Below are 15,238 nucleotides of genomic sequence, written 5' to 3' on the forward strand. Positions count from 1 at the left end.
TAAAACTTTAAAATTTTATATCATTTTTTCTTATTTATTTGAAAAAATAATAATTTTTTTAAGATTAAATTTTAAAAAGTTATCATTCTCTCTTTGGGGTTTAAAAAACTAATATAATAAATGGACGATATCTGAATGATGAAAGGACAACGTCTTTTGATTCGATAAAAAGAGTGTCATTTGAAAATCCAAGGAAAAGAAGGCATTTAGGTGAAGAAGTGTCGTTTAGATATGGATTATGAAACATCTTCTAGATTTGAACTATAAAATGTGGTTTTTTGTCAACTCTTCTACACTACAAAGCATCGTCTTTTGTCTATGTTTTTGGATGACGAAGCATACTCTAGACGATGAACCAATTCAAGGCTAACAATTTGATGATGAGGATCAATCAACAACTGAATTCCTTAGAGTCACTGAAAATAAAACCTAAAAATGAGGGGTGAAACAAAGGATCAAAATGTTTGGGGGTAGTTGTAAAAGGAAAATTTTGAAAAGTATAAAACTTTAAAGTTAAGGGAAAAATAAATTTTTCAAAACTTAATCTTAAAAAAAATTATTAATTTTTTAAATCAGTATAAGAAAATAATATAAACATTAAGATTTTTAAAATTTACTAATAAAATAATGATTTTATCTTTTACAATTAATAAATTTGATTGAATTTAATAACTAAATCTCAAAATTACTTTTAAGTAAATCTTGGGTGGAAAAAACTCTTTTGGCCTTCAATCAATTGTTTATAAATATTTAGCCGCAATTGTCTTTGGACATATTTTAAATTTTATCATGGGTATATATTTATAATGCTAATAATATAAATGTTGAGTTAATGCAGTGAAAGATGCGATAATGATTAATAGCGTGTCAAGTTCATGGCATATACTTTAATCTTCCTTCCTCTATCCTAGAATTTGTATGAATCAAAGTTTTCAAGATAAATCTGTTGTTGAGACTTGAGAGAATAACTATTTCTCCCCACTCATTTTTTCTCTCAATGAAAGTTCATATTTTTCTATTTTTCAAGAGGATATCAAAGTCATCTTTTCATTAAAATTATTTTGAAAAAATAAAAAGATTTAATTTTATTCCTCTTTCTACCCTTTTTTTCTTTCTTCCTCTTCTCGTTCAATTAAAAGATTTCAAAAATTTTGAGTATCACTATGTTCATTGCCCTCTCGTTATCTTTCCCCTTCCTCAAGACGCCAAGTAGCATTTTGTGGAGCTCTACTTTCGAACGACTCCCTCAACTTTTTTTGCCATTTGCATTGTTCATGGGCATGAACCTTTGTCGTCCACAATCTGTAAATTGTGTGTGTATGTTTTAAAAAACATTCATTTTATCGATTTTAAGGTATTTAATCTTATATCTTCATTTATAATAATTTATTAATAAAAGAAATAATTCATTTGTTCATATACGTAAACTATTTTTTTATTTGTATTAATATAAAGTATGTACATGAGCGGTTTAGATGACTCATTTAGTATATAAAATGAATCATCGAATTATTTTCTACAAACATGATATAAGTTGAGCAATAATATTACATAATAGGTATATTGAACGTCTTTATTAAATATTATGAGATGATGTTAGTGTAGATGATGATGATAGTTATGTCCTTAAGACATTAGTATGAATTAACGATTAAATAACTAATTTTCAAGCGTAAGTAATAATAATAAGTCACATAGTCATTAAATTATAATTAATGACTTATTGTAGATTGTACTAGTGTATGAAGTAATCATTTAACCTGAGATATCATGATCAGATATGATAGGATGTGCATAATTCATATAGTGTGTAAATATGGGGATAACCATATTCCATATGAAGTGTCATATTGTTATGCATTGTTTGAATACAAAGATGAATGATGATCAAAATAAGATTTGTTAACTCAAAAAATGTTGGCTTCAGGATATCCGTTGATTCGATCCTGATATAAGCTTTGGAAAGAAAGTCGATAAATATTGAAAACCAAAATCTTTGATCAAAGTATAATATAATTCATACAAAGGATGTTCGTGATAACGTGTTCCAAATACATCAATCGATGATTTGTACAAAATCAAAATTATGACTTTGACAAACTATGAGTCTAAAATCAACTAGGATTGAACAACAGAAATGTCTTAACTATATGGAATTACAATAGGGGATATTAGGTTCAATGGAATATTTTTTTATCGTAGTTTAGGAGTTATGATACATTGGTAAATGTTTACCATAGTCATAGAGTTTTTGGATATACTTTTAGATTATCCAAAAAAGGACTCACAGTGAAGTCATGGTAAATCTGAAAGGTCATACCAATAAACCAAATTTTTTAAAGCGAGAATTAATTATCTGGGGTTTGCTAGTATCTTCAGTAGGATAATTAAAATTAATATCATATAAAGTATTATACGGGTTAAAAGTAACATTTTAAAAGTTAAAATATTAGTGAGGTGGAACTAGAGTGGCTAAATTATATAATTGATATATGTGCATAGTCATAATTTAAATTAAAATTTTAAAGGGACCAATTAACAATTTTATAATTGTTAACTAGCCATCAATATATAAGTATGCATTTAGTTTTTTTTAGAGGAACCAAGTTCATTCTAACTAATTCACTCTCTCACGTAACCAAAAATCCTCTCCCCTTTCTCTAACTAAGTCTTAGCCAAGGAGGAAGAAATGTCTAATGGTGCAATCCTTTGGAGATTCTTTCAAGTGAGAGACTTCTTTCATCATCCTACATCAAGAAACAAAGCAAAGGAGTAGGTATAAACTCTCATCCTTCTCATGTGGTTCTCCTTCTTGCTTTGATTCTTACCTTTATGCACATGCATGTCCATTTTGCTTCATTCTTCTTCCCCTTTTCTTATATAAATGGCTAGTCATTTCAAAGTCAAACCGATGGTAGATTCCATGGTGTTTGCGAGTGGCTGCTTAATCTCATTTAAGGTAAAATCTATGCTTGGTTTTTTTTTTTTTTTAATTTCTTATTATATGTGGTTTCTATGGTGCATTTGGATGACTTCTTCTTGGGAAAAAGTGGGAGTTGAGCGACAGTGGGGTTAAAAGTTGTTTGGAATTACATTACTTTAATGTGATTATGATTGAAGCTGCATTGAAATGGTTTAATTTTAATTGTAATTACATCATCTTGTTAATATTCTAATCAAATTTTACAATCCCAATATCATTTTGTTAGAATTCAACTTGATTAGTTCATGAATGGCATTCGCCCATAGGTGAACTATTTAAAATTTATATATTAATAATTATTAACCTAAAATTTATATAAACTAATGGGGAAATGCATTTAATAAATTGCTTGGGCAAAATATTATTTAGTTTTAATAACCATTTAAAAAAATAATAAGGGCATTTTCATCTTTTTAATACATTTATTATAATTTTTAACGAAATTCACTAAGAGAAGTATGACAAAATATAGGAAAATACCATTTTTAAAGTTCAATGGAGGAAGTTATTATTAAAGAAAAAAAGGGGAAATAATCTTTCTCCTTGTATGGTTATCTTATAAATGATGTGGTTGTCTTTTTGTTTGTAAACCGTTTTATAGTAACAAAACTATAAGTTTATATTTTTAAAGTTCATATTTTCTTTAAAATTATAATGATTTATTTGAACGACAACCCTAAACTTAGAATATTTGATTGGGTATATCAATTTCTTGGAACGAGTGTTTCTTGCATATATTTTATGGTTTTTGTATTTTTCATACATTCACATTTTAGTGATAAAATATGTCATGACTTAAATTTTGTGAGTCTATTAACACAACCATTTTACTTGTTGAAGAGTGAATAATGAAGAAATAAAGGAAACTTTTTTTTTTTTATATTTAAATATATTGAAAAAAAAATTTTATATCGAAGCCATGCACAACATAATTGTAGTTATTTAACAAAAAATAATTAAATATAATCATTATCCCATAAATTAAAATTTTAACATTTCTTTGTTTAGAATTTAAAAAAAATTAAAACTCCATGAAGCTCCTAAGATCATTATGTTGTTACATTTTTTGGCATTCTTCACTTGGCACTTGCTGCCATTAAATGATAGAGTTCAATGTCTTTAAATATTGTTGGATTGCATGTAGTGTTTTAAATTTTTTTTTTTTTTTTTTTGGTTAACTAGAGGCTCTGCCCATATTTGTTGAACAGATAAATCTGGAACATAGTGATCAGACTCATAACTATTATACTAAATAAGTCAAGTTCTTATAAGCGTAGTAGAAGTTTAAATTTAAATTTTTATTTTGAAAGTTTTAATATTTTATCAATTTTATTAACCCTTGGAGTGTAGTGTTTTAAAATTGAGATTGAATCAATCGATTCAATTAGGAATAGATATTAAATTTGGTTCGGATTAAAATTTTAATTATATATTATGAATCATACCAATCCAACTCTCTCATCAAATTAATTGACTCATAATACTCCTTTCCGGTATTGAAATATAACGACGCCGTTTCATGTAGTGATGTACAAGTTTGCTGAGTCACCTTGGCTAACTTCACTTAATAATAAAATATATAAAAATTAAATTTTACAAGTTCGTGCTACTTACAAGCAAAGTTAAAAGTTTTCTTGAGCTCAAATAAAGTTATTAGAGAATATTATTGTATTAATTAAGGATTATTATTGTTGACAAAAAAAAAATTCAATTTTTAATAAAATTTACAAAATTATTTTAATTTTATTTCTTTTATTAACCATTGAAGATGTGAGGATTAATTTTGAAGTTATATATATAAATTCGGGTTAAAATCAGAGAATTATTTTGAATTTTCTCAGTTTATTTAAAATTTTAAAACGTAAAAAATGTTCCATGTTATTTTAATAAAATAATCTTGGCTTAATTCTTTTTAACACTATTAATTATTAGATAATTTAAATTTATCCAATGAAAAACAGAGTATTATTTTTCTTTTTTGGTTAAAAAAATATCTTCTCAAATTATATTTTAAAAATTTAACCTAAGAAACTTTAAAATAGTAATCTGACTATTCAATATATTTTAGGAGATAAAAATTATAAAATTGGATAAATATTTCCTAAAATCTAATCAATATATCAACTTATTGAATAAATTGTTTTGTTGCTTGAATTGAAGTAAATTTTGAACTGATTTTGCAGAAACACACTTTTTGAGAGGAAAAACAAAATTTCTTTCACAAGAATTTTTATTTTTAAAATCTTTATTAAATATTTATCTAAAAGAATATTAATGCCTTTTCAATTCCAAAATCAATTATTTTATATAAAGTGTTTTGAATATTTTTTATTTTAATTTTGTCCCTACACCTTTTCTATCTATCAAAGTCAAATATTATAAATACATATTTGTTATAAATAAAATTAAATAAAGTAGAAAGAAAAAAATATAAATGAATTTGAGCTAAAGAACTGGAAGCCTAAAGGCTTTAGAAACAAAAACAGGAAGCAAGTTTCTTGAAGGCAGCATGTGAGAAAATTTCATTAAATGAAGGAAGGGTCTGTGTTTATAGGCTTAGCCACTGCCTCATGAGTCCAAATTTTTTACCATTGCATTAAATGTATTCACACTCAAAGTTATATACGTAGACTTATTCATACCAATGTCCTTTTGTGATGGAAAGTCACCTTATGTATAACACTCTTTTTTTTATTTCCATCACTTATAAATAATTATATTAATTTTACTAAGAAAGAACCTAATGAGATAAAAACCAAAGCAAATAAACATAATTATTTAATGTCTTATAAAGTGAGATTGGGAATGCTTAAACTATCTCATTAAAAACTTTATTAGAAAAACTTAGTAGAACAAATCCTAGTAAAAGAAAAAAGAGTATAGTGCTTATTTTATCTAATATGTGACAAACTTAAAAAATTTGCTCCCTTTGATAAGTGTTCCCTCTAATGAATTCTCCCTCTAATTATAATAAAATTAATTTGGTTACTTGTTGAGCCTCTGCATATCAGTTTTCTAAACTAACTTTTCAAATATTGATATTGATAATGTCTTAGTGAACAAATCTACAAGATTTTAACTAGATCATATTTATTTGATATCAATCTTTTGGCTCTGCTGGGACTCATAAATATAAAAGAAATTCGGTGAGATATGTTTGATTTTGTTTCTTTTAATGTATCCACCTCTCATTTGAGTAATACATAATGTATTGTCTTCATATAATATGGAATGAGTGTTTGTTATAGAAAGAATACTGCATGTATTCCAAATATGATGGATGACAGACCGTAATCATATACATTCTTGGTTGGTTTCATAGAGAGCTAGAATCTTTGAATGACTTAAATATGTTACAATCAAAATCTGTTTGATAAAACGTCATGATATCGTTGTATCATTATAAGTAAAAATATATCTTATTTGTGAGTGGCCCTTATGAAGGTCAGAAAGATAATCAGTATCTGCATATCAAACCAAACTTGAATTTTTAAGTGATTTGATAGAATAAAATAATCTAAAATCCCTAGTTCTACATAAGTAACAAAGTATATGTTTGATTTTGTTTCAATAGCGACAAGTTGGTGTAGAGCTAAATCGGGTCAATAAATTTACTACGAAGGATATATCCAGTCTAGTGCATTGGATCAAATATAATAGGACTTCAATGACATTAAGATACAGTATTTTATGATAAAGTATTTTTTTATCTTCTTCTTAGGACAAAATGGGTCATTTTTCGGATTGAAAGATCAAACAATCATTAAGGTGCTCAAAGGATAAGTCTTATCTATATTAAAATGTTTTAACAATTTTTCAATACATGTTGATTGATGAATAAGTATTTTATTTGAATTGTGTTTGATCTACAAGTCAAGACAATATTTTGATTTCCTCAAATCTTTTATCTCAAATTCTTTTTTCAAATATTCAACAATTTTTTAGTGTTCTTCATGAGTCATAATTAAATTCATATCATCAATATAAACTGCTACAATAACAAATCTCAATTTCGAGCTTTTCATAAAGACACATGAGTATATATGGTCATTCATATAACCCTCTTTTTTTAAATATTTATTGAGACGATTGTACCACATTCTTCCAAATTGTTTTAATCCGTATAATGATTTTTGTAATTTAATTAAGTACATACTTGTTGGATTAACCCTTTTGTTTCAAACAATTTAAATCATTTAGAGAGTTTCATATAAATTTCAATATCTAAATTTCCATATAAATAAATAGTAACTATGTGTATTAGATGTATATTCAGTCCTTCAAAGACTATTAAACTGATTAAATATCTGAATATGATTATATTCATAACAAGTGCATATGTTTCATCAAAGTTTATACTTGACCTTTGAAAAACCCTTAGGCTACAAGTCTTGTTTTATATCTAGTAATCTCTTTTTTCTTATTTCTTTTTCTCACAAATACTCATTTATATCCAACGGGTTGTACATCCTTAAGTGTTGGAACTATAGCTCTAAACACTTGACGTTTTGCTAGAGAAACTAATTCTACTTAAATTGTTCCTTCTCATTTAGGTCAATCATGTCTTTATTTACACTCGTCCATAGTATATGGTTCAAAATCATTATCATTCATAATTTCAATAACTACTGTAAATGAAAATATGTTAACCGTTTCATGATTCCATATCTCGTATAATTTAAAGATATTTTAGTATTTCATTTTTTTGTTCTTTAGGAGTTTATGCCACTTCAAGGGCTTGAGTCTCTTTGGGAGGAATATTAGAGAGTATGAATTTTTCATTCATTTTAAGATCATCATGATTCATATTTGTTTAATTATTTATCTCTCTTTTTTTAGGAACAGTGTCCTTCAATCCAACAGATCTATTATGTTTCTAACGTGTAGTAGATTGATTAGTCATAACTCAAATGGATTGTTCAATAGTCACATTAATTCTTGTTGAGGTGTTGGCAACTAGTACATATGATCTTATCACTTTTGTTGTATCTACAAATGTATTAGACATTTAGTTGGTAATAATTTGTAAAAGAACTATCATCTACACTTCAGTTTCACTTTGGGACATATGAGACTCTAGATGAGACATGATAGGTACATACCAAGTAAATTTATGTCTAACTTTAGAAGATGTTTTCTTTTCTCCCAAATGTGAGAATGTTATCTAATTAAAGTGACAATCTACAAATCGTACAGTAAAAATATCATTTGTTAATGGTTCTAGATACATGATAATGAATAGTAAATTATATCTAAAATAAATTTTCAAACGATGTTGGGGTTTGATTTTTGTGCGTTGAGGAGACACAATAGGAACATATACAGTACAACCAAATATCATCATATAGGACATATTAGGTTAGTGATGAAAAACCAATTGTAGAGGAGAATATTGATGATAAGAGGAAGGTCGCAAACAAATTAATGTTGCAACATGTAATATAACATATCTCCACATAAAAGTTGGTAATTGAGTTTTTAGTAATAAAGTATGTGCAATTACTTAGAGTCAATTAATAAGAGACTCAGCTAATTCATTCTGAGTGTGGACATGTAGGATTAGATGTTCAACATTAATCTCTATAAACATGCAATAATCATCAAATTCTTATATGTAAATTTACTAACATTATCTAGTCGTATTGACTTGATCGAATAATCTGCGAAATGTATCTTTAATTTGATCATTTATGTTAATAGTTTAACAACCACAACATTTCTAGTTGATAATAAACAAACATAGGACTATTGTGCAGATACATCAATTAAGATTATAAAATAAGGAAATGACCCACTTGATAGATGAATGAGTCCACATATATCCCTTGAATCTCTTGTAGGAATGATAAGGATTCAACTCCAAATTTGGAAGGAGATGGTCTAATTACCTTGTGAACAAGTGGTGCAAAATTTTTCACTAGACAATGAAATCTTATGAGTTTTGTAATATACGTCTATGTGAATTTTTAACAATTCTATACATCATTATAGATCTTGGGTTCCATAAATGGTTATGTCAAAGTATAAAAACTTTTGGATCAGAGAACTTCAAGTTCAATACTACGTAAATTTCAATTATCTTTATAATTGTATAATATAATCCAGATGATAAAACAGACAATTTTTCTAGTATAAGTCTTCTTCCAAAGATTTTACTAATTATACAGATAAATTCAGCACAATTTTCACTGATGGTTTCAATGTGATAATTATTATTTCTTATATCTTTAAAACTAAATACATTTCTTCTAGATCTACTTGAATATAATACATTATTAATACTTAATTTGGTCTAATATTTTAACAAAATTGTGGCTCTTTTAAAGCCTTTAATTAGATTTATTGATTCTGATATAGTATTTATTTTAGCTTTGATCGGTGCAAAAGTTAAGAAAATTGTTTTCCCTTAAGAATTATGTGCATTGTTGCATTGTTTACCAAACACATATCTCCATTTTCAGCTTTTGAATTTAATGCATTAATTTTGGAGTCTATATCATTTTATTTAAAAATTACGTTAGTTATAACGTACACAAAATAGTGAAATAAAAGAGAACATGATAATAAAATACAAAATAATATTCACGACTATAAAATAATTATATATGATGGATTCTAATTATAGATATCTTGGACATTTATGTCACTAGTCAAGTGACCTATATTTTTATTCTTGAAAGAAGTTTTAAAACATCACAATTTATTAGATCGGTAGGATTTAAATCATCAATAAATTTATTTTTTACGAATGTTTAATATAGATTCACTCAATGTTTATGTGTATTATAGGTACACAACTAATAATATTTACAACTACACTATTGTTTTGTGGTTTACTCTGCATTATTCTTTCTTTTACTATAGTCTTAGTTCACTTTTAGTTGTATGATTAAGATTTTTTATTATAATTATCTTCGAATCCAAAATTATTTCATTTATGACTTTACTCACACCCATTATAGTTATTTCTCGTAGTTGCCTTCACTTTAGAGAATGATGTAGTATTTGTGGGATGAGTTTGATAGTTTTTCATTAACAAGAAAATATAACATTAATTTAAAATTTATTTTTTCAATATTGCTACTACATGAGCATATTAAAAAAAATGAAAGGTGGAGAAGTTTCTTTTCCATATTATCTCAATCAAGAAAAATTTTTGTACTAAATTACAAAACGGTTAGGAGTATTATTGAATTTGTTGTTCAAATTTATCTTTTAAATTTTTCCATGAATTTAATGGATTTATCATTTTATCTACATATTCGGTTTGCAATTCTTCGGAGATGTGATGTCGATAAAATAGTGGCCTTAGATTTGTCCTCTGGGATATTTTATATAATCACTTTTTCAAAGCTTGGAAATTTTAGGTGGAGAATCATGTAAAAAGCTCATTTGATATTATCCATATAATTTTAGAAATTTTAGGTTAAAATATTATCTTGTATTCACAAAACTTCTAGTTTTATAAAGAATATATTCAGATTAATCTTAGAAATTTCATGTTTAGATATTATCTCATATTTACAAAATAGCTGGTTTTGTAGAGGAAATATTGAGATTTAATTTTTGAAACTTCAAGTTTAAATATTATCTCATATTTACAAAATAGTTGGCTTTGTAATTAATATTCAGAATATTATAGTATTTAAAACTTTAATTATGATTATTTTTCAGATTCAAGTCCATATTTTTTCACAATTTATGCAAACTTCGGATTGAAATAAATAAATATTTTGATAAAATTTGGGACTTCGAGCTCATATATATATATATATATATATATATATATATATATATATATATATATATATATATATATATATATATATATATATATTCTTACGATTTTGTAAACTTCAGGTTATAAATTGAATATAATTATTATAATACAAATATATATTCAAATGATAGTCAAGACTTTGGGTCTAGATTCATGATTTTGTAAACTTTTGGTTACAAATAAGATATAATTATAATTTGTATTTACAAATATGAAACAATTATAAAAATTTACATAAGTACAGTTTGCTTTTCACAAACAGAATATAATGGAAAGGTTAAACAAAATAATAATAATAATTGAAATAGTTATGGTTTGTATTTTGTAAATAGGATAATATCATAATTATGATATCTCTATTTGCATAATACAAACAGAACAACAACATAATTGAAAAATAACTAATATAAAAATATATATGAGCTGATGGTGCTGATAACATGTTATAAATAAAATTAAATAAATTAAAAAGAAAAAGAATATAAATGAATTTGAGCTAAAGAACCGGAAGCCTAAAGGCTTTAGAAACAAAAACATGAAGCAAGTTTCTTGAAGGCAGAATGTGAGAAAATTTCATTAAATGAAGGAAGGGTGTGTGTATTACAAAGGAAGAGAGAAGGGGATATTTATAAGGTGAGCCACTGACTTATGAGCCCAAATTTTTTACTCTCCCCATATTGCATTACTATGGAGACTTATCCGTATTAATGTGTTCTTGTAATAGGAAGCACCCTTATGTATAACATTTAAAATTTTTAAAATACTTTTTCGGCCAAAAAATATTTATTCATATAACATAAATAAACATTTAGGATTATAAATCCTCTTGTATAAAACATATGTATTTTTTTTTTAATTTTTAAAGCATTTTAGTTATGTATAGGTCGAATGACTTTTTTCCACTTGAACTTTGATGAATTAGCCTTTAAATTTGAAGATTCATTTTCCAATTTATTTGTCAAAGTCACATATTAATTTTAATAGTTAAAAATTTTTTTATCACTTTGTAAGGTTAGTATTACTTATATCTTAAAGGGAGTATTTTGTTTGGATAATATTATTGGAGTAAGTGTTATAGAGTCAATTTTCTTGATAATATAAATTCATACAGAGTCATATTATACATTCAAATTACAATCTTTATATATAAGTGTATATATTTACTTATACACTTGGACAAATGTCTTTAGGTTGACAGAAACATGACAAGGGGATCAACAAACAATTTGATTTTGAGAATCTTATGAGTATATATAATGACCAATCTAAAACTGTACATAGTCTTAATATTATCATAACCAAGGGAACAAATAATATAATAACATTATTATAGTATTGAACAATCGTACTGAAAGGTAGCGACAGATATCATGTGTCAAAATTGTTGGTGTTAACATGATGTAATACATGGGTGCATGTGAGTAACATGTCTACTAAACTGACGAATGATAACATCAATGTTTATGAAATATATCTTCTTAATGGATATGGTGCATATGATTCTTAGACTTAAGATCACCAAACCATTTTATGTACCAATTGCCTTAGTTTGACACTAGTCTGATGTAACTTTTTTTAAAGGGTTGTTAGAACGATGGTAATTGTCTATGTCAAGAGGTGTAGCAAGACTATGTGAATCTACAAAGGATTCATCACTCTCAAATATGAGAACAAGTATCTCAATGCACCTTTTGGTTATAACGACAAATCAAAATCTATAGTCATAATGGGAACGAGTGGTGTCCAATCCAATGTTGACACAATCATTACTTAACTAATCAAACATTTATGTCAAAGATAAACTAAGGTAGACATTATTTCTATATGTCAGTCTTGACAAAATACCAATTGATAAAAAGATTTGAATGTACAAAAATCATAACATTGAAAGAGTACATCAGTTAACACTAATTTCTAATATATTAGATGGTCATGATATATTGTTAAAAAACACTTGTAATTAGTGAATAAATAGATTATTAATTATAAATTAATCATGAATATAATTCACTATCAATATATCAGTGAACTTATGGGTCACACACATAAAAATGTTATATAATATGACTTAAATTGTTAGGGTGTCAAGTGTAAAAAGTGAATCAAATTGGTTGGTGGATTTTAATTTTTAAGATTATGTTTAAGAATATTTAAAACATAATTAAAGCCCAATTAATATTGTCAAGCTTAATTGATATAATTAAAGGGTTTGAGCCATTCGTGCAAATGCCAATAAGACTTAAAGTGAAATATATAAAAGGTGCATTAGGATTATATTATAAATTCATGTTATTTTTATAACCCTAACGTAATTCCGGGTGTAAGTAACAGATTAGAAGAGAGAGCCACTTGAGAAAGGCACATTTTCCTTTGTTATTGTTGTCACTCTCTCCCTCCTTAAAAGACATTTTTCTTCAGAATTTTTTCATCATGCCAACAATATACTCATAATATTATCACAGGTTAGCACGTATGTGCTCCCTTATCATGGTAGAGTCTCTGTGTAAGCAAGTAGGGCCTTGTAGAGCTTACAAAGGAAGTGTTTTTAATTTGAGACTGATTTAGGGCGAATTCAAAGACAATAAGCTTTCAAATACAGGTATGAAAGTTTCTAATCTTCTCTTTTTGCATATATATTTAGCTCTTGACCCTGGGATTGAGTTTTTTGTGGTTTTGTGATTAATACTGCAGGATTTTATTTATATTTTATTTTAAGTTCCATAGAAAACCCTATAAATATGTGATTATCTTATTAATCTATATTTTGTTTTTAATATTAAATTATTTGATTCATTAAGTAATAAAATATTTTAATAATTATTTATTAACAACATAACCTAATAATTAATATAAGAGATAATCTAATTATCACCTCACCTCTAACTATTAAAATCAATTGATTAATTTCTTACTACATAAGTAATCTTATTTTCAATTAAAATTATAAACAATCCAATGAATAATTTATTTAATTTGATTGCTTTGATAGTATATTAAATTAAAAAATAATTTAATTAATTGATTTCATTGGGATATTAATTAAAATAGGCAGCCGCTTTCCCGCTTAAACGTTTTTCGGCAGCAATTCATATGTTTTACCTTTTTAAGCAAATTGAAATTTTCATTCCAAAAATACCCTTATTTAATTTCTCAACGTTTACCATAGTATTTCGTCGATTAATTATTTACGTTTAACTATACGCATTAAGATTAATTTACCTGTAATGAATAAAATCTACAGATTGAAAATGTTAATCTATGGATAAAATTAAAAAACACATTGAAAATCTATAGATTGAATAAAATTTATGAATAAAATCTACAAATTTTATAAAATTTATTTTATAAAATCTATAAATTTATAAAATAATTAAATTTAAAATTGATTTATATATATGAAAAATAATTGATATATCGAAAATGGTACGTTTTTTTCAAAACGATGCGTTTTCTCAAAAGGGGTGCAAGAAAGTGTTAAGGGGTGCGGGAAGGGAATAAAAATACAAACGAATGTGTGAAAATACAAATGGGTGCGTGAAAATACAAATAGGTGCATGAAAATACAAAACAAGTGCGTAAAAATACAAACAAATGCGTGAAAATGTGAAAGGGTGCGGGAATTGACTAAAGGATACGGATGCGTGAAAGAGTGTGAGAATTGGTGCAGGTGTATGAAAAGGTGCGGGAATTTACTAAAGGGTGTGGGTGCATGAAGGGTGCAAAAAATGTGTAAAGGGTGCGGGAAATTGCGGGGTGCGGGGTGCGGGGGATCTCCCACATCCCTTTACAATATATATTAATTATTATATATTATAAATATAATATATATTATATTATATAATATATTATAAATATATTATATTATATATTATTATAAATATATTTATTAATATAATATAATATATATTAATATAATATATATTAATATAATATATATTATAATTCTCCTATACCCTTTCTATAATTTCCCCGCACCCTTTTTGTTTTTTCGCACCCCTTTTGTTTTTCCCACACCCCTTTTGTTTTTTACGCACTCGTTTATATTTTCACGCACCCCTTTACATTTTCACGCATCCGTCTGTATTTTCACACACTCCTTCACAATTTCACGTACTCGTTTGTATTTTTACGCACTTGTTTTGTATTTTCACGCACCCCTTCACAATTTCAAGCACCTGTTTGTATTTTTACGCACCCATTTTGTATTTTCACACACCGATTTGTATTTTCACGCCCTCCTTTCACATTGTCACGCACCCGTTTGTATTTTTACACACCCATTTTGTGTTTATTATTTTCACGCACCCCTTTTATAATTCCTGCACCTTTCAGAAAAAGGGTGCGTGAAAATAATAAACACAAAACGGGTGTGTAAAAATACAAACGGGTGCCTGACAATGGGAAGGGGTGAGTGAAAATACAAAACGAGTGCGTAAAAATACAAACGGGTACGTGAAATTGTGAAAGGGGCGTGA

Source organism: Mangifera indica, chromosome 1 (genome assembly GCF_011075055.1).
Source record: "Mangifera indica cultivar Alphonso chromosome 1, CATAS_Mindica_2.1, whole genome shotgun sequence".
Classification (NCBI taxonomy): domain Eukaryota; kingdom Viridiplantae; phylum Streptophyta; class Magnoliopsida; order Sapindales; family Anacardiaceae; genus Mangifera; species Mangifera indica.